The sequence below is a fragment of the Ovis aries genome, chromosome 21 (genome assembly GCF_016772045.2).
Source record: "Ovis aries strain OAR_USU_Benz2616 breed Rambouillet chromosome 21, ARS-UI_Ramb_v3.0, whole genome shotgun sequence".
Classification (NCBI taxonomy): Eukaryota; Metazoa; Chordata; class Mammalia; order Artiodactyla; family Bovidae; genus Ovis; species Ovis aries.
The window spans coordinates 15,235,362-15,257,073 of record NC_056074.1 but is presented as its reverse complement, the minus strand read 5'-3'; the positions used below and the strand labels follow the sequence as shown (position 1 = coordinate 15,257,073).

The window sequence follows — 21,712 nt, the reverse complement described above, 5'->3', positions numbered from 1 at the left end:
TCCTTAGCACCTTTCTAGCTTTCTGCTTTCGTTTGCCTGGGGTAGTTTCTGTCATCAGTCATTTAGAAAGTCCTTAAAGCATTAATCGGAGAAGGCAATGGCACCCCACTCCAGTACTCCTGCCTGGAAAATCCCATGGACGGAGGAGCCTGGAAGGCTGCAGTCCATGGGGTCGCTGAGGTCGGACACGACTGAGCGATTTCACTTTCACTTTTATGCACTGGAGAAGGAAATGGCAACCCACTCCAGTATTCTTGCCTGGAGAATCCCAGGGACGGGGGAGTCTGATGGGCTGCCGTCTATGGAGTCGCACAGAGTTGGACATGACTGAAGCGACTTAGCAGCAGCAGCAGCAGCAGCAGTAAAGCATTAATTCATATTTTATGCCAGACTATCTGCAAGGTGCCCTATGAACTCCCATGCAATCTTCACGGCAGCCCTGACAGGGAGGCACTGGTTCTTTCTCCCTTTTCACTCCAAGGGCATATCCACAACAGGGGGAACCTCTTTGTTAGCCTAGGGTCAGAGTACAGATTGATAGCTAACTCTCTGTAACCAAATCACACCCACACACCACACCAACCAGAGCTTATTCAGATTGCACCTCCTAGGTCACATCCCCAATTCAAAATAATCATGGTGGCCGGGGGAATGGCACTTTCTGACTGGCCAAACCTTAGTTAAGGGTGGATGGAGCCAGCATCCTCAGAGTCACACAGATGTCTTAACAGAAATTAAGGCACTGCTAGGGTGGAGACAGGGGAAGTGGATTCAGGGGAAGCAGTCAGCAAGTGTTCACGACATACTTAAAAGGAAAAAGAGAATAAAAATGATTTAGATTTCTGAACTATCTGATCAACAACTCCCTCTGCTCACATTACTGTCTCTTGTGATCTTATACTTCCTTAGTCTAATTTAGCACTATTTTCCTTCTGAGGCTTCAACTATTCTCCACAGGGAAGCTAGTTAGTTTACCAGTGACTCTCTAAACACTCATGAGTACCAAATTGAAATGTGGATTTGGTGAGATTATCAAGAGATCTCAAGGTGCTTTCCAGAAGCTATAAAACTAAAACCTGATTAAAAGCATGTCCCATTTGACTCAATAAAATGTCCTTGGCTGTCTCCTTGCCCTGGCTTCCTCCTTAGTAAGCATAAACCTGAAATTACGGGAAAATCAGGCTTCCCTGGTGGCTCAGTTGGTAAAGAATCTGCCGTCTGTTAAATTACTAAAGGATAACTCTGAACTTGTGGAGGCTTTATTTTATGCTTTGTTGGGTCAGGGCTATTTCAGTATTATGTTTATCAGTCCCCAAAGGTGCCCTTTGTCTGGGGATATAATCTTTAATTCTAAACTGCAGCCCTTCTAGGGTTTCATTGAAAAGTTTCAAGTCTTTATCATACCCTCCAACCTGACATCTCTCTGCTATGTATGAAACCTCTCTTGTGTTGAGAAGCAGCTGAAATCTCAGTTCAGTTCAGTTGCTCAGCCGTGTCCGGCTCTTTGCGACCCCATGGGCTGCAGCACACCAGGCTTCCCTTCCATCAGCAATTTCAGTCTTCCAGCTGTGGTTTCCTCCCAGCTCCTGAAATTCTTACTTGGTGGTAGTGGTGATCTAGTCGCTCAGTCATGTCCGGCTCTTTTGCGACCCCACGGACTGTAATCTGCCAGACTCCTTCGTCCATGGGATTTTCCTGATCCAGGGACTGAACCTATGTCTCCCGCATTGCAGGCAGATTCTTTACCACTGAGCCACCTGAGAATAACAGAAGTCTCACTTCTCCAAGTACAATTCAGAGATCATCTAAATATGTGAGGGATGTTTATATGCAGGGGCTCTATTGCTCCCGTCTTCCAAGATTTTCCCTTTCAATTTCCAGCTGTTTTGTCAACCCCAAAGTCTTCAGGCAAAGAGTACAGCTTTCTATCTGAGTTCCAGCCACCCTGCCTTGTGCCTCCTGGGAAATAATAAAACCCTCAGAAGAAAATCCCTGTGACTGCGGCTCTCACTCACGCTTTGTATCTCTCCCTTATTTCGGGAGTCAAACCCTCTCTCATTTTTGTCTACTCTGGTTTCTCTTCAGTGACATCAGACGATAGTTTTCATATAGTTTGTTAAGAGCTTATAATTTTTTTTAACTTATTTTGTATCGGGGTATAACGATTAACAATGTTGTGATGGTTTAAGATGAATGGTGAAAGAACTCAGTGATACGTATTCATGCACCTGTCCTCCCCCAACCCCCCCCCCCCCCCCCCATTCCCGGCAGCCACATAACCCTGAGCAGAGCTCCCTGTACTCTACAGTAGGTCCCTGTCGGTTATCCATTTTAAGTATAGCAGTGTGTACATGTCCATCCCAAACTCCCTATTAGAACCTATAATTTTTTTTTCCTGCAGAAGATTTAATCTCATACAAGGTACTTTACCATTACCAGAATTGGAACTTCTTCCACTCAACATTTTAGGAAGAAAAGCTCCACACTCCTGCAAGAGAAACCATCTTCAATCCAGACATACATAAAAACTGTACAGAGAGAAAGTGTTTCAGGCACTCAGACCATACATTATTTAGTCACCTGACCGCTTAATTCCTTCAGAATGCTTCTTTCACTCTTACCTCACTCAGTTAATATGAAATACCACGTTCAAGCTTCCTGTTTTTAAAAACTTGGCCGTGTCAGGGCTCAGGTGTGGGACGTGGGATCTTTCGCTGTGGTGCACGGGCTTCTCTCTGGTTGCGCTGTGCAGATTCCAGAGCGTGTGGGCTCTGTAGTGTGTGACACATGGGCTCGAGCTGAGCTGTGCAGGCTCAGTAGCCCCTTAGCTAAATTTCCTATGCCCCCTCACCTCTTCCTGTCCTACCACACTCCCCTTACTCGGATGCTCCAAATGCTCTTTTACCCCAAAGCCACCGCCCTGGAGGGCCCTTCTCCCTGAAAATCCCTGTCCCGGGTAACTGAGAGGCTTCTTCCCGCCTTTTGGTTTTTGTTCAGATGTCAGTTTCTCGGTCAGAGGCCTTCTCTTTCTTAAACACACGTCCCCCTCTGGGCTCGGCTTTTGCCTTCACTGCCCCTGCGCGCCTCCTCCCTGGTGAACTGAAGCCCCACTGTCAGGCACTTTGTCTCTTTCAGTTCCATGCCTGGTGACTAGAACATGGCTGTATACACAGTAGGTGTTTACTAGGTATGTTTTCGTAAAAAAGCACTACATTTCATTATTCATGTACACAGTATATGCTTCTTCAAAGGCAGGGAACTTCTTTTATACTGTTGTATCACTAACACCTCCTACTGAGGCCTTAAATACAGTCGGGACTGTCTACTGAACTAATTTAATAGGGCCAGATATAAGACAGCATGCAAATGCCAAGTGACACCCAGATGTTTTGTGATGCCTTCATTTGTTGCTTTCATTATAGATGTTTTGCAAAGATTTACTGCATTCCTGATTTATGCTCTTACCTTCCACTCCTACAGTCATTTATTCTTTCAACCAACACATACGTCTAATACAGTGAAAGAAAGTGGTGAATGCGGGCATCTGAGGCACTGACAGTGTGAAACAGTAATGACAGCGCATCTGGGGAATGGAAAACAAGCTGGAATCAAAAAGACAGACAACCAATAAAGGCGAAAATGAAGGGAGTAAGCAGAATTAGAGCAGATGTTTCTAAGGATCTTGAATTCTTAGAAGTAGAGAGAGATCTTCCTTTAGATGTTAAGTAAGGAACCTGTATAAATATGCAAGGAAAATCATTAAGATGACAGAAATAGGACGCAGGTATTCCAAACTATGGTAGGAAGAGAAAGAGAAATGAAGGAAATCAGATGAATTCAATGGAAGGGGGAAAAAAAAGAAAACTAGACCAGCTTGTCTCTGGGCTTGGCTCTGACCAGCAAAGCCAAGGTTTCTTGTTTCTCTTCCGTCTTTGTATGTAGCTTTATGGTTCTGAAGTAAAATGCGCGTTTCAGACTCAAATGTCCGTAAGTCAGCTTCCATCTGTTGCCGCTAAGGAAGGTTTCTGTCAGGGCCTCAGGTGAGCCCTGGTATCTGCTGGCCTGTATGCTCCGCTTGTGCATCAGGCAAGTAAGTGCAGTCTAATGACCTTGCTAGTTGGCTCCGTCACGTATGACTCTTTGCAACCCTATGGACTGCAGCCTGCCAGGCTCCTCTGTCCATGGGATTTCCCAGGCAAGAACCCTGGAGTGGGACTGCCATTCCCTTCTCCAGGGGATCTTCCCAACCCAGGGATCAAATCTGGGTGTCCTGCACTGCAGGCAGATTCTTTACCATCTGCGTCACCAGAAAAGCCCTTGAAACCTTGGGTCCTGGCTTAAAAATGAAAAAAAAAAAAAAAAAAAAAGGACACTGAAGAGCCAAATGTAACAAATGGAGAAAGGTGGTTCCTAGAGAATTAATTATAATCCATGCCTCAGGGATGCAGAGCAAAGGAAAGAGGGCAACAGAATCAGCTTGTTCTGGAAAAGCTTGTTCTTGGGAGAGAAGACCCTGCAGGGAAGGAACAGGAGTAAGATACTCCCCCATGTATCTTGCCTTTGCAAGGACTTTTGCCTTGACTCCTTCCCTCTCGCCCTTTCTCTCTGCTTAGACTAATATCAGCAAAAATACTGATTAATAATCAACGAGGCACAGCTGGAGACAGGTGACCTAGGAGCCCTTAGACGTGCCTGATAAGGAGCAAGCCACAGTGGCCTCTTCTGGGAGGAGACCGGCCCTGAGATGCCCCTATCTTCAGGTCACTGAGTCCAAGTCTTGCTCTGGAATGCCAGATCTAGCTTCCTTGCTCTATTTCTCTGCTACATTAGTAGACATTCACACTATTACTCACACATTAGCAGGCTTCACCTATTTCAGAAAATAAGAACACATAGCAGGTCCCATATTAGTAATGGAGACAGAATTATCCTGATGGTTGTACCATGTCTGGACATGTCTAAACTATAAACACATCTATTTGGCAACAAAAGATGATAACCCTTCCAAGACTGCAAAAACAGTGCATGTTTTTTTCTGGGACCTCTATTCACTCTGACCATGGGCTAGCTCTGCAAAGCATGGTCCACAATCCTGTATCTGTATTTTGGATATAACCAGGAGAAGTAGAAATAATGAAAACAATGGAAAGAGCAGTGAACAAAACTAGAAGTCCCAAGCCTGCTACCGACTAGCTGGAAGGCGGTGAAGGAGTTGATTTCTCTGAATCTCAACTTTCTCCTATTAAATAGGCCAAAGATTAAGCACTGAAGATATATTGCAATGCTCTATACATGTTAATCCCTCCTGTCAAAAGTGTTATTAATCAAAGACAATATATACAGAGCGCTTAATAAGTGCCACTTAGTAAGGCACTATTCTAAGTGCTTTGCAGTTTCTCTTCTCAATAAGGCAGGTGTTACTATCTCAATTTCACAGATGAGGAAATTGATTCAGGGAGGTGAAGAAGCCTGCCCAGAGTCACAGAGCTTGTAAGGGGAGGATCTGGGCCTAGAATCTAAGCAGTCCGTCTCCAGGATGTATACTTCTTATTTCTGAATACTGGTCCTGCTGCTTCTACCACCATCTGAACTTCAAAAAGCTATCATATTTCATTAATTCTAAAATCTTTTCTTCCTTAAACATTTTAACCTCAAAATCAGAATGTTTCTTACAGGCAAGCTACAGTCAAGACACGGCTGTCAATAAGAAGGTACTTGGTTGTTATTTTTGGTGGTGTGACTGCATCGGTACAACTCTGAACAAATAACTCAAGGTCCATTTCAGGGAGAAATGTGAATTTCAGTAGTGGTGAGAAGACTTTGATAAGATCTTCCAGTAAGCTCAAGAAGGTGCCAGCACTGAAAACGGCCGAACACGTCAGTGACTTGGGAGAAAAAATGATGAAACATTTTAAGACAAGCTGTACAATCAGTGCCCTTGATGACCCAGAGGACAACTACCAAGTATATGTATGAGTCGAACAGTGATTCAAAGTTGGAACTGAACATCAGCAAGTTTTAGGAATCCTTTACCGTATACTTCAGGTGTATTTTTTCTTTTTGTATATGCAAGAGAGTAACACACTATAAATCCGTGTCCAAGTAAGTCTAAGAGTGCTCGTTTAAAAAGGCATTTTCTCATAAAATGAAATGCATAAGATAACAATGTGTACTTAAATATATACCATCTCACACTAAAGGAACACTGAATAATAACGTTCTAAAGGCCTCATTTGAAAACTGGGATGATAAAATGCAAAGAAAACACAAATAACACACAGCGTTCAAAGGCCTTCTACAGACCGACTAAACCCACCTTTGGCAGTCCTGTGTCCTCCCACTCTTCCGAATGGGCTACATATCAGTTATTATATATGTGGTTCCTTGAAGTCTGCCTACCCCTTTTTACTTCTGTGCCTTTAAACTGTTTCTTCCACTGAAAATGTTCCACCTCTGACCCATCTAAGACTCCGTATTTACTAAAAAGTGACTTTGAATAGTTCCTTTAATCTCTTAATTCTTCAGTTTTCTTCTCTCTGAAATGGGAACCTAACTCTAGGTTTGATCTAAGGATTTAGTGAGCTAATGCATGTAAAGTGCTTAACACAATATTTAATTAATTTGTAGCCAGGCAGTATCATATGTGCCTGGAGGCTGAGTTTCAACACAGAACTGGTCTTAGGCACACAGTATACTTACCAGCAATGCCAGAACAAGAACCAAGACTTCCTCGTGCCCAATCCAGAGTTCTCTTTAGTTTAAGAAATGGCTCCCCTTCCCTCCTTGCCAATCCCAAATATTGATAGACTGGTGAGCAAGGTTCTTCTATTTTTCTAGAAGCCTGTTGTTCCTCCCGCTCCTTTCCCTTTATCAGATGCCCTAAACATGAGAAAAGGTAAAAGAAACTTGAAGGGTTCCATGTTTGAACACGCTGGACCATGCATGAAAAGGTTAAAAGGGTTTATCTTTCAGAGCCTTCGGTATGGTTACATACACAGAGTCTCCAAAAAAAGAGAAATACTGTGTGGAATGTTTCCCAAATTTTGTGATCCCCAAACCAAAGGCTGTTGCATCGCATATGTGAGGTCAGGCTATTAAAACCTATGCACACACCTTCACAGTCTCCAGGGTCCCCAGAGAAGGAAAGTTCTCATTCCCTAACATAACACATGAGTCCTTAGAACATGACCCCATCAACCTTGTAAATCCCACTACTCCTCCCTCATATCAGCTCCATTCCGATCATTCCAGCACGTCAGGGGCCAGTTTCACAAGGTCTCCCTCTGGCTGAAATACCTTTCTTCTCCTTTTTCAGTCAGGTCCCTTCACTGAGACCTTCGCTGATCATTTTCACTCAATTAACTGGACCCTCCTCTATTCTCACAGGGCACTTTGCTGATGTCTGTACTGCAGGACTTTTCTCAGTGGATCTCAATTAGTGGTTGATCAATTTCCTTCTAATCCAGGCTCTTGAAGGCCAAAAACCGTATTGTTTACATCTCCAGTGAGAGGCATCCCACAGACATTCAGTACAAGCCTATACACTGCCTTACCCTCTTTTGCTGGGACCTCCCTATTCCAAGATCCACAACAGGGAAGACTCGAGTTATGCTTTTTTTCACAGCACAATTCACAGGGATACTTATATTTTTAGGTCTAATGGGCTTTCCAAGAACAGCAGTTAAGTAAGTCCTTGTGTATTGCACAACTCCTACACAGAACTAAGTCATCATGCGTGCAAATCGACCCAATCCTTCCTTTTTGCAGTCAGCTGTCATCGTGAGCCTCCCTTAGACTCAGCCACTACAAACTTTTTTACAGCTCAAAACATTGGAAACTACTCTTCCTCCAATTGTAATAAAGTCCCTGTAGATTTGGGAGCAGAAAACATTTGATTTATTTGTGTCTACTAATAATCAGCAATTCCGATAGGATCCATGGTTTCGAGATCAAAACTAGTGGGTGTGAGCCATAATTCTTCTACTCACAGGGAATGTTTTGTGGTTCTCAGATTCTCTACATGAATGCTTTTCAAAAAATACATTTAATGTAACTTTGATCTGACTTTAGAAACAGGCTTCCAGAAAAGGCAGTAGGTCATTTAGGGAATTCTCCTATTTCCATGGAAAGTAGGAAGAAGATAAATAATTCACAGACTGAAACACTGAAGACACTGGTGGTCCAGTGGTTAAGAATTTACCTTCCAATGCAGGGGACATAGGTTTGATTCCTGGTCAGGGAACTAAGATCCCACGTGCCATGGGGCAACTAAGGCTGTGTGCCACAGCTAGAGAAAGCCTGAGCAAAGCAATGGAGATCCAGAATAGCCATAAAGAAACGAGCGAACACTAAATTCAGCACAAGAAAAATCACAGCTGGAAGAAAAGTAATCGACTTCCTCTTCTTTTCCTCACACCAAAAGGGCTCTGAGGCTCCGACTACTCCTCTTTTGATACAATCCTTTGGGTGTCTTCTCTAGATGTACAAGCACTGGTCAAGACTTCCAGGTACACACTTTCTGAAATACGCATTTCTAAAGTCTGGGGTTCTATATCCTCTCTCTTCATTGATAGCAAACTAAACTGAGCATCATATTCCCAGGCTCTCACCAAGTTCATGTTACTGAAATATTTCCCACTGGGGCAGAATTAAGCCCATAGTAACAGCCAGTTTAGAAAGCAACGTTGTAACATGGCCAGAAAAGGACATGCTGAATAGCTTGCTTCTTATACAACCAAACACCAAAAAATTTCGGCTGAAATCTACCTTCACACTCATATTCTGCCACTGTCAGGGTGTGTAATGTTAGCCAAGACATATTTACATGGAGTCGCTGCTGCTGCTGCTGCTTTTCACGACCCCATGGATGGCAGCCCACCAGGCTTCTCCATCCTTGGGATTTCCCAGGCAAGAGTACTGGAGTGGGTTGCCATTGCCTTTTCCGATGGAAGTAGCAGGAGGAGCTAAAATGGAATGAAGAGCTTTACTCCCAATCTGCTGGCTACCTGAGGCTCAGACAGATTAGATAAACTGTCCAAGGTCATATTCTTATTAAACAGTAGAGCCAGGATCCAAACTCGGACTTGTCCCGCAAACACATGTGCTTATTCTATACAGAGAGGCCAGGCTGCTTGGGGCCAAAAATCTGCTTCCCTTCTTTTCTAATGGAGAAGACTTAGCAAATTTCCTAAGTTTCCCTATTTCTCAGTTCCTTATCCATAAAATAGAGTAAATAAAAGTGCCTATCTCTTAGGGCTGCTGTGAAGACTAAATGAGATAATATGTAAAAAATACATAGGAAATGCTCAGAACAATATCCCATATACATAAGAACATATACATATACATAAGACAAGTCTATCCGCGAACAGGCAAATCCATATAAATATTTTACGTACATAACCTACATATACGTATGTGTGTGTTTGGCTCACAATATAGTCTCAGAAAATAATTTCTTTCCTCTTGACTCAATCCTCTCTACCAATCTTCTGCTCTCAGAGCTATGGACATGCTTAGAGAACATAACTTCATGGTAAGTAATACAATAATCCTACTCCCACAACTAGTCTTGCTTATTTTTGCTTTAAAAAAAAAAGAAAAAAACTTAACTCTTGCCTTGCCTTAACGCATACTTCTTTGGGTGGAAAAAGAATGAGAAACTCCACATACAGAGACATGAACTAGGGATCTTGGTCAGAAAAGAATTTTCCTCTTAATATCTAGTTGAAAAGAATAAGGATGCTAATATAATTCAAATCAATATTTAACGGGCATACATTAAGCATGTGCTCTGCTGTGCTCAGTTGTGTCCGACTCTGCAACCCCATGGGCTGTAGCCCGCCAGGTTCCTCTGTCCATGGGATTTCCCAGGCAAGAATACTGGAGTGGGTTACCGTTTCCTCCTCCAGGGAGATCTTCCTGACCCAGGGACTGAACTCATGTCTCCTGGGTCACCGCACTGGTAGGCAGATTCTTTACCACTAGCATCACCTGGCAAGCCCCGGGTGTATAAACAGGAAAACAAGACTTATTAGTCTTTCCTCCCTCTCTAGGTGCAGCCTAGCAGGAAAGAGGTGTACACATGACTTGACCATTAGCAGAATTTGTTTAGTGCTAGGCAAGAGTTTCAGTCAACACGCTCTGGCAAATGGCATATATTTTACTGTGGGGGAAACATCTAAGACTGACATGAAGCATGAGTCCATGTTCTTCTCCATTTCTTCTTTTAGAGACTCTGACAGAAGGAAGTTCTATTGTTCTGATTTTGTGACTTTATAAGAAATTAAGAAGCAACAGAACTTCGTGAGGTCCAGAAAATACAACCAGAACTAGATATACACTCTTCTTAGTAACCCTGTAAAATTTTATATTTTAAAGTAAATTAAAAAATTGATTCATAACTACAAAAATAGTACATGATATATTCTTTTTATTAAAAAAATTGAGAAAAACCATTTGGCAGCTCTTTAAAAAGTTAAACATAGAGTTACTATATGACCTAACAATTCCACTGGGTCCTTTACAAAGAATGGGATGGGAAACTGGTTTCCATACAAATCACCCAAGCATTCATTTTAACAGTCACGTTAAATCGGTTAAACAAAATGTGAAATATTCACACAATGGAATATTATTCAGACAAAAAGGCATTAAGTATGTAAATGCTACAGCACAGATGAACCTGGAAATGATTATGTTCATTCAGCAAAAGAAGCTGAACATAAAAGGCCGTGCAGTATATGATTCCATATATGAAATATCCACAACAGGCAAACCCACAGAGGCAGAAAGCAAGGGTGGTTGCCATGAGCTTTGGGGAGGAGGGAATGCAGGATGGAATGGAGAATGGCTACTTCAAGGGTTACAGAGTTTCCTTTTGGGGCAAGATTGCTCTGGAATGAACAGTGGTGGCTACAACCATGTGAATTATACTCAAAACACTGAATTGAACACTTTAAAGTGCCAAATTTTATGGCATGTGAATTATATCTTAATAACGTAAAAAAGAAAAGAACTGAAACATTATAAAGTCAAAGTCCCTTTGACCATCTCTTCTCACCCAAATCCCCACAGGGTACCAATGTTATCAGTTTGATGTGACTCCTCCTTATAATACTTATCCCTCACTCGGCCTAGCAGAGGTCCTTGCACCCAGCAGGCATTTAGGCATTTGTTGCACAATAACTTCCTACAAGGGTAAGATAATACTGTTTTGTTCTCTTAAGGATAATATAGATCCCTTTGTAACCACCATCACACAAATTCATCCATTTTAGGATCAGGCAGCTTTAGACAGACAGTTTATGCCAACACCACGCACATCAAGTGCGATAACAAAAGAGCACAGCACTTGCTGGCTCAAAGCTCACCAACCACAACTCCAGTTAATAGAAAACCCTGATAGGGACATTCATGCAAATAAGGAGGCTATTTGCATCTGTCCCCTCTGTTTACAAAGGATTTGGAACTGAAACTGGGCTTGGCAAGGCTATTATGCTGAAGCCCACAACAGCAAGCAGTAAATAAGTGATTTCTAACCTGGTCAAGTCCAACTTAAAAAGCAGTCTTACAGAGTCTCATAAAAGGACTCACTCCCAGAACACTACAATATTGTATTCCTAGTATTTTTTTGCAGAGGTCTTTATAATCAGGGGTACACAAAGTCACATGAACTAACTTTTTAACACATCCCTCAGAGGTTCTGATTTATTTAGACCAGAGTAGGCTGGCACCCGTATTTTCTAAAGTTCCCTAGGTCTTTTAGAAACAGTGTTAGGAAACTTCAGGAAGAATGGGATGGGCAACTGGTCTCCAACATACATCATCTAAGCATTCATGTAACGATCCTGCTAAACTTACCTGTGCTGTGTGCTCAGCCCCTCAGTTGTGTCCAACTCTTTGCAACCCCATGGACTGTAGGCTGCCAGGCTCCTCTGTCCATGGGATTCTCCAGGCAAGAATACTGGAGTGGGTTGCCATGCCCTCCTCCAGGGGATCTTCCCGACCCAGGGATTGAACCCAGGTCTCCTGAACTGCAAGCGGATTCTTTACCATCTGAGTTAACAACAGCTGCCAATCAGAAGACGTGAGTGTATTCCCATTTTACTGAGGAGAAAACTGACACTCAAGGGTTCACCTTTTAAAGTCAGTTAGCAAGGACAGGGCAGCACTTCACAGTCCTGACAAACGCATCCCATCTTCCTCATACAGACTCTCCAGATTCCTTTTATGGTCCTGGAGCTGTGAAAATGTGGTCTGGTAGTGCAAATCTGGCTGATAACCAGTTTAGGTCATTTCACTTGGGACTTAATGTAATGGAGAGTAACTGCTTCACTATCTTTGAAATGCTTCCCAATTTGTGTTCCCTTGTTGACGCAGCAGTTTCTCATCATGTGCTCCATCTATAAAGCACATCCTTATTTGCAGCTAAGTTTGAGTTGGAAAGGAGGATGTGATACGAGAAGTCCCAGCCATGGAAGGGGAAGTAAAAGAGAAGCCCCCCTCCTCCCCCACCCCCCACTTTCTGGGGATGGAAAAGGGCAGAACAGGTAGACAAAGACCCAGTCCCCATTCACACACTCGCTCCTCACACACACACGGCTTCTTGTCACCAAAACCTGCTTCAAATCAGGGAGCGACGGAACTTAAAAATCCTCAGACTCCAGTTTCCCATACAGTAGATGTGGGCGGCCTGCAGGCTCCTGAAGCTGAAGCTTCAGCTCTGTGCCAGTATACGCTATGGGAGCAAGGGACTGGAGGCAGCGGCAGGCCAGAAAGAAGAGGTCGGGGCAGCACCACCCACTCTCTAAAGTCTGAGCATGGCATTCGGGGCATCTGGAAGCTGCTGAGAGACTGGTGGGCCAGCAGAGGTCTGCCATTGGCACAAAGAGGCCTCAGTGCACAGGGACTTCGGGACAAATGTCTAGTGCCACCAACTCCATAGTGGCTTCCTGCACATTGTTCCCAAAGGACAGACACTATTAGTAACAACTCAACAGACAATGCCAGGATACTTTCCAAACTAGATGAAGAAGCAGAGGGCACCACACAGACATCAATATGGATGGTCACACAGATATCCTCTTCTAACTCACACGAAGACATAATAAGCATTCTCACCAAGCAGTCAGTTCAGTTCAGTCGCTCAGTCGTGTCCAACTCTTTGCAACCCTATGAATCGCAGCACGCCAGGCCTCCCTGTCCATCACCATCTCCTGGAGTTCACTCAGACTCACGTCCATCGTGTCCGTGATGCCATCCAGCCATCTCATCCTCGGTCATCCCCTTTTCCTCCTGCCCCCAATCCCTCCCAGCATCAGAGTCTTTTCCAATGATTCTGAGGGATTCCTGCCTGCAGTAGTAGATATAATGGTCATCTGAGTTAAAGTCACCCTTTCCAGTCCATTTTAGTTCGCTCATTCCTAGAATGTTGACATTCACCCTTGCCATCTCTTGTTTGACCACTTCCAATTTGCCTTGATTCATGGACCTGACATTCCAGGTTCCTATGCAATATTGCTCTTTACAGCACTGGATCTTGCTTCTATCACCAGTCACATCCACAACTGGGTATTGTTTTTGCTTTGGCTCCATCCCTTCATTCTTTCTGGAGTTATTTCTCCACTGATCTCCAGTAGCATATTGGGCACCTAATGACCTGGGGAGTTCCTCTTTCAGTATCCTATCATTTTGCCTTTTCATACTGTTCATGGGGTTCTCAAGGCAAGAATACTGAAGTGGCTTGCCATTCCCTTCTCCAGTGGACCACATTCTGTCAGACCTCTCCAACATGACCCGCCCATCTTGGGTTGCCCCGCAGGCATGGTTTGGTTTCACTGAGTTAGACAAGGCTGTGGTCCTAGTGTGATTACATTGACTAGTTTTCTGTGAGTATGGTTTCAGTGTGTCTGCCCTCTGATGCTCTCTTGCAACACCTACCATCTTACTTGGGTTTCTTTTACCTTGGGCGTGGGGTATCTCTTCACGGCTGCTCTAGCAAAGCAGTCAGGAACAGGCACTAAACGTCAGCTATTCGTCACACACTGTTCTAGGCTGGTGAAGATCTGGAGGCAAATGACGAACAAAATCTCTACCTGATCAAGTGAGACTTGGGGGTTTAGAAAGGGAAGGGGGCAGAGTTCTGAAGAATGAAGTATTTACTCACAAAGCTCTGATTAGGAAGATGAACTTTGAAAAGATTCAAAGGATATTGTTTATCTGGAAAAATTAAACTATTAACATGGCAGTTTAAAAAAATGGCCACAGATTCTTTGACATTCCATCGACCAAGAAATTTTGAGTCTGTGTTTCCGTCCCTTGAAGTTGAGTGGGCCTGAGACTCCTCTGATCACTAGATTTGGCAAAGGTAACACTGTGTGACTTCAAAGAGGAGGTCCTTTAAAGAAGGCCATGAAGTGTCTATCTTGGCCACTAAGACCCTCACCTTCAGAGCCCCTGAGCCACCATGTAAGAAGTCTGATTACTTAGAGGCTGCCATATTGGGAGGAAGCCCCAGCTTTGTGCAGAGGCTACTTCCAGACACTCTTAGTCAACAGCCCCAGCTGAGTGAAGCCTCCGCGAGTCACACCAGCCCTGCTGACACTTTTCAGATTCCAGTTCCCAGAAGCTGAGGGACCCTTTGCCATTCAAGTCTTCACAGCTGAGGTGCCAGACATTTTGGAGCAGAAAAAAGTCCTTCCCATGTCCTGTCTGAATTTTTGACCCATAGTATCTGTGAGCAAAATAGTGGTTGCTTTATGCCACTAAGTTTTGGGCATGCCTTATGTCCAAAGATTTATTATGAAGCAAAAAAATTGGAACAACAGATGAGAACTGACAGAAAACCAGATCAATGATATAAAAAAGATATGAAGCTATATTTTCTTTGATTGCCTAAGGCTGATTTGAGAGAAACTGTTATCATGGGGGACTAAAGAAACTGGAATACTCCTTTGATTATTAAGAATATCTATTTTATCTATAGCTGCTACAATAGAAAATGCCTCAGTTATTTGGAATCTTAGCAGTCCAAAAAGCATCAGGTAAGAAATCACACTCCTGTGATGATTTTCAGCATGGAGCTAACATTCACGTGATGCCATTCAAAGTTGTCCAATGACTCATTTTTGCTTATTTTCCTTAGTGCATGGTGTATAATGGCTAGTCAGTAACTTTGCAGAGTGATTGATAAGGTCTGAGGAGATATGGCCGAGACATTCTAGACAAGCCAAAGGGATCATGGTGAGGAAAGGGACTGAAAACGGGGTCCTGGCGGCCACTGGAGCCTCATTCTTCCTCCTCCCTCATCTACATACGTTCCTTCCACGTTCAACTGCCTGTATCTTTAGACCTTAGATAAGCAGTTCTCTTTACTTGAAATGTTCCTCTCCCATCTGCTTGATGAACTCCTGCTCATTCTTCAAAGCCCAGCTCCACTGCCATTTTTGCTGTAGCTTTCTCTGTGGCCCCATTTTAAGTGAAATTAATCCTTCTGTTCCACTCTCCTGCAACACCTTCCACAACCCCGAGTACAGAAGAATGCTCTCCATTATATTTATTAAGTTTAGATGTCTATTTTCTTTGATAAACTGTGAGCTGCCAGAGAGAAAGGATGGTTCCTACTCGTCACTTCACTTCTTGCCTAAGCGCCTGTGTGCCAAACACTAGAGGTCAAAAGCAAACAAACAAAACCTGCGGCCTTTGAGATACCCGCGTAATTAAGGGGAGCAGTCCAAAAACACAGTCACAGCAACGTCCTAAGAGCTGCACAGAGGAACGGGGAGATGGTGTGAGAATTTACATTCCTTCAGGAGGGGGCCTGGGAGTGGCACGAAGTAGGTGACATTCTAGGGAGGTCTTGCCACTGAATTGAGATGAGAAGCCTGCCCGGCGGAAATCTATGGAATTGGAGCTAAAAGTTCTCAGAAAGCTACTGCTAACTAAGTGAAAGGAAAGTCTGCTCAGGTCTGGTCATTTATTCCCCTCCCTACTGCTGGAGAGTCCCTGTTCAAGCTATTTTAAGAAGCCCCTGTCCCTTTTTTCACACCCAAAGCCACTCAATCTTCCCAGCTGTATTAAAAAGCAACTAGTATCTGAACAAGCAATTTGTTTAAAAAAAAAAATGAGTCTTTGATACATGAAAATGTATTCAAACCAGTAGCCATCAAATACATCCAAATTACAACAAGGGATTACTCTTTCATTTGTCAGATTGACAAATATTTTCGATAATTATACTACCTGTTATCAAAGAAGAATATGGTATCAAAGAAGAATCAGGGAAATCAAAACTCCATCCTTTCTGAGTGGTAATTTGGATATAACAAAACCCATGCAAATAACTCCACTTTTTGAACTAGACATCCCATTTACAGGAATTTTTCTTAAGGATAAAAGTCTTTGCTATAAAGATCACCAGACTGTTATTTAAAAGAGTGGAAAACAGGAAACTACCTAAAGGTCTGACAGAAGAGTCAAGTAAACACAGGACTGCGAGAACTGAAACAGTACCGTTTACAGAGGGCTTGCAATGTGCCCAGCACTATCATATTTAATGTCACAGCGATTTATAAAGGAGGCATTGAAGTGAATGCTGAGTGTGACTTTTCCAGCTGCACCAGGTTGGCAAACAGAGGCCACAAAGGAAAGAGAGCAGTCAATAACTGAGGCTGGGCTCATTCAAGATTTTATTAAGAAAGTATAGTGTGAAACCTTTTTAACCCCCTCTGTGCCCCTGCACTGCCCCTCCCCCGCCCACAGAAGGAAGAGCACCGACGGGAGGGGGACCTGGATCCTCTGACCTAGCGCGCTGTGTCGTCCTCTGGGGTGGTACTCTCCCTATTCCCACAGTGAGCGTCTCTAAGAAAGTCAGTTACAGAGCTTATGGGTGCCGCACAAAAAAGAATCGGGACAAGAATTTTTAAAAACTGTAAGGCCTGGTGAACATCTGCTCAGGCAGCTGACTGACAGATCAGCCCTGGATCATCCTGGACGGGGAAGGGAGGAACGGAGTGAGAAGGGGCACCAAGGCTGCCCCCCCAACGTTTGGCATGAACGTGAGTCCCCTCCGTCAGGAAGTCCCACGGACCCTGAGGACCTGAAGCCCTCTTGCCAGGTTCCCACCCAAGACAGCTGTCCATTAGGTAAGTGGACTCCAGCTGTGGGGTGCCAGCAGAGGGAAGGGTTGGCCTACAAGAAACTGAAACAACGGAACACCAGGTTCCTCTCGGTGTCTGGAGAACACACAGTGGGGAAAAGCCTATTCTCTAGAGAGCTTACAAGCGTGGGGAGTGCACACAGGCAGTGCTGGTCAGGCAACCAGCACGTGCCATCAAGGAGGACCCAAGGGCAGCCGTGTAAGGGGCACTTTACTCCTGGTCCTCTCCCTCCAGCCCATCCCTACAAACCAACCACTGGAGCCGAGACAAGAGCAGGGAAGAAATACGCCAGACATACTGATATATCCTCCCACCCCCAAACTCTCTGAGGAGAGGAACAGGGAAGAAGAGTAGAAAGATAGACCAAATCTACCTTTTTCCCCTTCACACCCCCAGAGTCACAAGTCTAGACAGTACTAGCAGAGGGAAAAGCTTTCAACTAGGTAACAGTGAGATTTTACAATAATGGACTTTCAGTAACCCAGAGTGACCGAGAAGCCTGTGGACTCTGCCCTGGGTCTCATCAGGGATCGGGCCCCTGGAGAAGCGCTCCCCAACCTTTTTGGCACCAGAGACCGGTTTCGAGGAAGACAATTTTTCCACAGATTGCGGTGAGGGCAAGTGGTTTTGGGATGATTCAAGCGCATTACATTTATTATGCAATTTATTTCTCTTCTTAAGACATTAGCTCCACCTCAAATCATGAGGCATTAGATCCTGGAGGTTGGGAACCCCTGCCCTGGAGGAAACGGAGATTTTCACCAAGCACAATTGGGAGTTCTGACTAGAGGAGGGCAAAAACATGCGTGTTTACACTCCTCTGAGTTAAAATTATTCAATTAACTGGTTAAAGTTATCACTGTCTCCACTTCACAGATTATGAAATGAAAGCTCTGGAAAGGTCAAGAAACTTGCTCAGGGCTTCCCTGGTAGTTCAGTGGTGAAGAATCTGCCTGCCACTGCCAGAGACGTGGGTTCAATCCCTGGGTCAGGAATATTCCCTGGAGAAGCGAATGGCTACCCAGTCTAGAATTCTTGCCTCGAGAATCTCATGGACAGAGGAGAGCGGCGGGCTGCTGTCCGTGGGGTCGCAAAGAGTCGGACACGACTGAGTAACTAACACAACACTTCTTTAAATTTCACACACTAATGACTAATGAGAAAGAAGGACAGAGATGATGGCATATAAATAATGTGGTCATACTTATTAAAAGCTAAATAAATGGCTTGCTAGACAAACTCACTGTAGGTCAAACAAAGAAAGGAAGGGGACACAGAGCAGACAGCCTCCATAAGAGTAAGGGCTATATCCACATTTTAAACAAAAATATCCAGTGTTGCTAATGTGAATTATATTGATTCCAAAGTTAATCTGTAAATTTTTTTTGTTTTAATAATTGTAGAAGGGCTGTAAGAAAACATTTCTACATCATAGTTTTTGTTTATAGACATTTGGGTAACATAATAATAAAGATAAATTAACTCAGCATCTGCTGCTACTGCTAAGTTGCTTCAGTCGTGTCCGACTCTGTGCAACCCCATAGACGGCAGCCCATCAGGCTCCACCGTCCCTGGGATTCTCCAGGCAAGAACACTGGAGTGGGTTGCCATTTCCTGCTCCAATGCATGGAAGTGAAAAGTGAAAGTGAAGTTGCTCAGTCGTGTCCCACTCTTGACGACCCCATGGACTGCAGCCTACCAGGCTCCTCCAACCATGGGATTTTTCAGGCAAGAGTACTGGAGTGGGGGTGCCATTGCCTTCTCTGAATACAACATCAAGAACCCATAAAAAATGCTTATAATTACTTATAATGCTTTACATTACACATGCTTGAGAAGCTCTGTGTTATGACACATTAGGGCTTTCCTGGTAGCTCAGACAGTAAAGAATCTGCCTGCAAGATGGGAGACCTGGGTTCGATCCCTGGACTGGGGAGATCCCTTGGAGGAGGGCATGGCAACCCACTCCAGTACTCTTGCCTGGAGAATCCCCATGGACAGGGGAGCCTGGCGGGTAACAGCGCCTGGGGTCGCAAAGAGCCGGACACAGCTGAGCGGCTAAGCACAGCACACGTGACACATTACGCCAAAGCAACCATTTAAAGCCATGTCTTAAGACCATTTGTGTCACAGGGAGATATTTTCAATACTATACTAACTTAAACATACAAAAGGTGGCACAGTCTTGCTCTGATTTTGTAAAATACACAAATCACATATAAACATAAGAAAAGAGAGACTAGGATATACAATAAAATGTTAACAATGTTTATGCTACAGTAGGAGTATTACAGGTGCTTTTTATTAATGTCTGCTTTTTTAAATAATATTCTGTATTTATAATAACTTTCTTATATGATTAAAATTTAAATATTACAAAAAATTCAATTTTTACAGCCTATCCCAAAGTTTCCATAAATTGCTGCTATAAGAAAAAAAACAAAGCACCACACTTTCAGTCCAATTCTAGCTCAAGCTCTTTCTTCTCCAAAGAAATGTAACCAACCCTACAGTAATATTTGTTCAAAACTTAAAAACATATAAAGTCCTCTGGTGGCTCAGATAGTAAAGAATCTGCCTGCAGTGCAGGAGACCTGGGTTCGATCCCTGAGTCAGGAAGATCCTCTGGAGAAGGGCACGGCAACCCACTCCAGTATTCCTGCCTGGAGAACTCCAGGGACAGAGGAGCCTGGCGGGCTGCAGCCTATGGGGTTGCAGAGTCGGATGCGACTGAGCGACTAACACGACTACACTAAAAGCACAGAGTCCTCGTCAAGCAGTAGCGCACTGTGCTTTAGGCACCCGGGTTACACGGATGAGCAAGGACCCGCCCTGGGGAAAGCGCAGCCTGGACTGCCAGCGGCACTCGGGCAGAGTGGCACAGGAGCATGGAGAGGGCTCCACAGCTCATTCTGACGGGCCGACAGGGCAGGAAGGGCTGCCACACGGTGACGCGCGAATGGAGAGCCAAGAATGCACGAGGAAACGGGGGCAGATTCGTCAGCAAGCAAAACCGAAGCGTCCGTCTTGTGGCACTGGGATCACTGACCACACTGTACCAACCTCTCCTGGGCTCTTGTGACGCTGCTCTTTGCCATTTGTATTGTCTGCCATTAAAACCCACGCTGCTTCCCCAGCAAGACTGTGAACTTGGAAGGGAATACCATGGGCACTGCAGACCCACTATTCATTAACGATAGTATCTTCAGATGGACCTCTAATGGGCACTGCACTCAACATACTGTAGCCTTTGTTGGTATGCAAAAAAATTATATATCTGTTGAGCCTATATTCATATTTTCCTCTAGAAAATTATGTCAAAAGATCAAAGTAACAGATTCATTCTTATGGCCCTCAAAAGAAGATTAATCTCTTCACTACTGTATATAAACCTTAGCCCTCTCCCTTGCTTTTGTAAGTCAGCCAAGCTCCAACGAGTAGTTTCTCCAAGGTAGGCTAAGGAAAGATATACAGACTGCCTGTCCAAGAAAACCTTTCAAGTGTCCTGTGGTGATACTTAATGATACTTAAACGCTGTGACTTACCAGCTAGGGTGAAACTCTCAGATGATGCTCCATCTGATAACAGAATGAGCCTATACTGCCTACAGCTGTGAATAACTTGAAATAACATACACATCTAACCAGGGGAAATGTGTACAAAGGCATGGTATATTCACATATCTTTTTTTCCTTTGTTTTCACACATATGCTTATAAGACTTATGTACATGTCGAGAAATTTACTTTAAAATATTCCAGCAAAGGAACAGTAAAAGGGACAGATGAAGCCAATGAGATGAAGTCTTGATAGTATTTGGAACTGTGTGTGTGACCAACACAAAAGTAATAAGAGCCCCTTCAAGCCCATGAGGGTTTCTAGATACCATTTTTACTAAAAGAATTCTTACAGGAAACGGCTAAGTCCAAGTCTGGATCAGAAATGTACAAGATTGGCTTGGAACATCTTGTCGTTATCAGGTAACAAAGGAAACTATCAAATGCTAGTAAGGTGAGGTCAAAAGGACCCAGAAACCAACTTGAACAGGCTCCCATTAGCTAAAGATAGTACAAGCTGGACATCAGTAAGGACAACAACCAGAACCGGTTCAAATATATCAAATGTGTATAAATATGTCAGCTCATAACACTACACCAAAACACCTTAATCACTTTGAAAGTTATTAAATCCAGTATTTTGACAACCGGTAGGTAAAGAGAAGCAAACATAAACTGGGAGGGGGGGGATAGCTGTAAAGCAAAAATGACAGTGACTTTGAATGCGCCTTGCTTATAGCTGGTGCTTACACTATAATGTAAAGGTTCATAATCTCGCAAAGGGAGACAGACAAAAGCACAGCCTGAGAGTCCAAACTAGAAGTGAAAAAAAGTGCCACAGAAACAAGCCAAAAAGAGGGCTCACTTTGGAGGGGCCTGGGAGGTAGGAGACATCAGAGCTTTAAAGGGTTACCATTTATTGCAAGTTTTTGCGTTTTGAGTCATTCTCAAACATGGGCTCCAGAATCACACATTAATTTTTATATCCCTTAGCACA

The 21,712-nt window shown here is 43.8% G+C and overlaps 1 protein-coding gene across 6 annotated transcripts in view; it reads right to left on the bottom strand.

Moving 5' to 3' along the window:
• The window catches only part of GAB2 (GRB2 associated binding protein 2), a 178,049-nt gene that overhangs the window by 147,461 nt on the left and 8,876 nt on the right, over nt 1-21,712 (bottom strand). For 3 of the 6 annotated variants that reach the window (XM_060403951.1, XM_060403952.1, XM_060403953.1), the window contains exon 1: nt 1-21,712. This exon is cut by the window's left edge. The exons of 1 other annotated variant lie outside the window; for it this stretch is intronic. The gene's annotated coding sequence lies outside the window, so the exon portion shown is untranslated. 2 more of the 6 variants (XM_060403954.1, XM_060403955.1) reach the window with 2 other exon arrangements.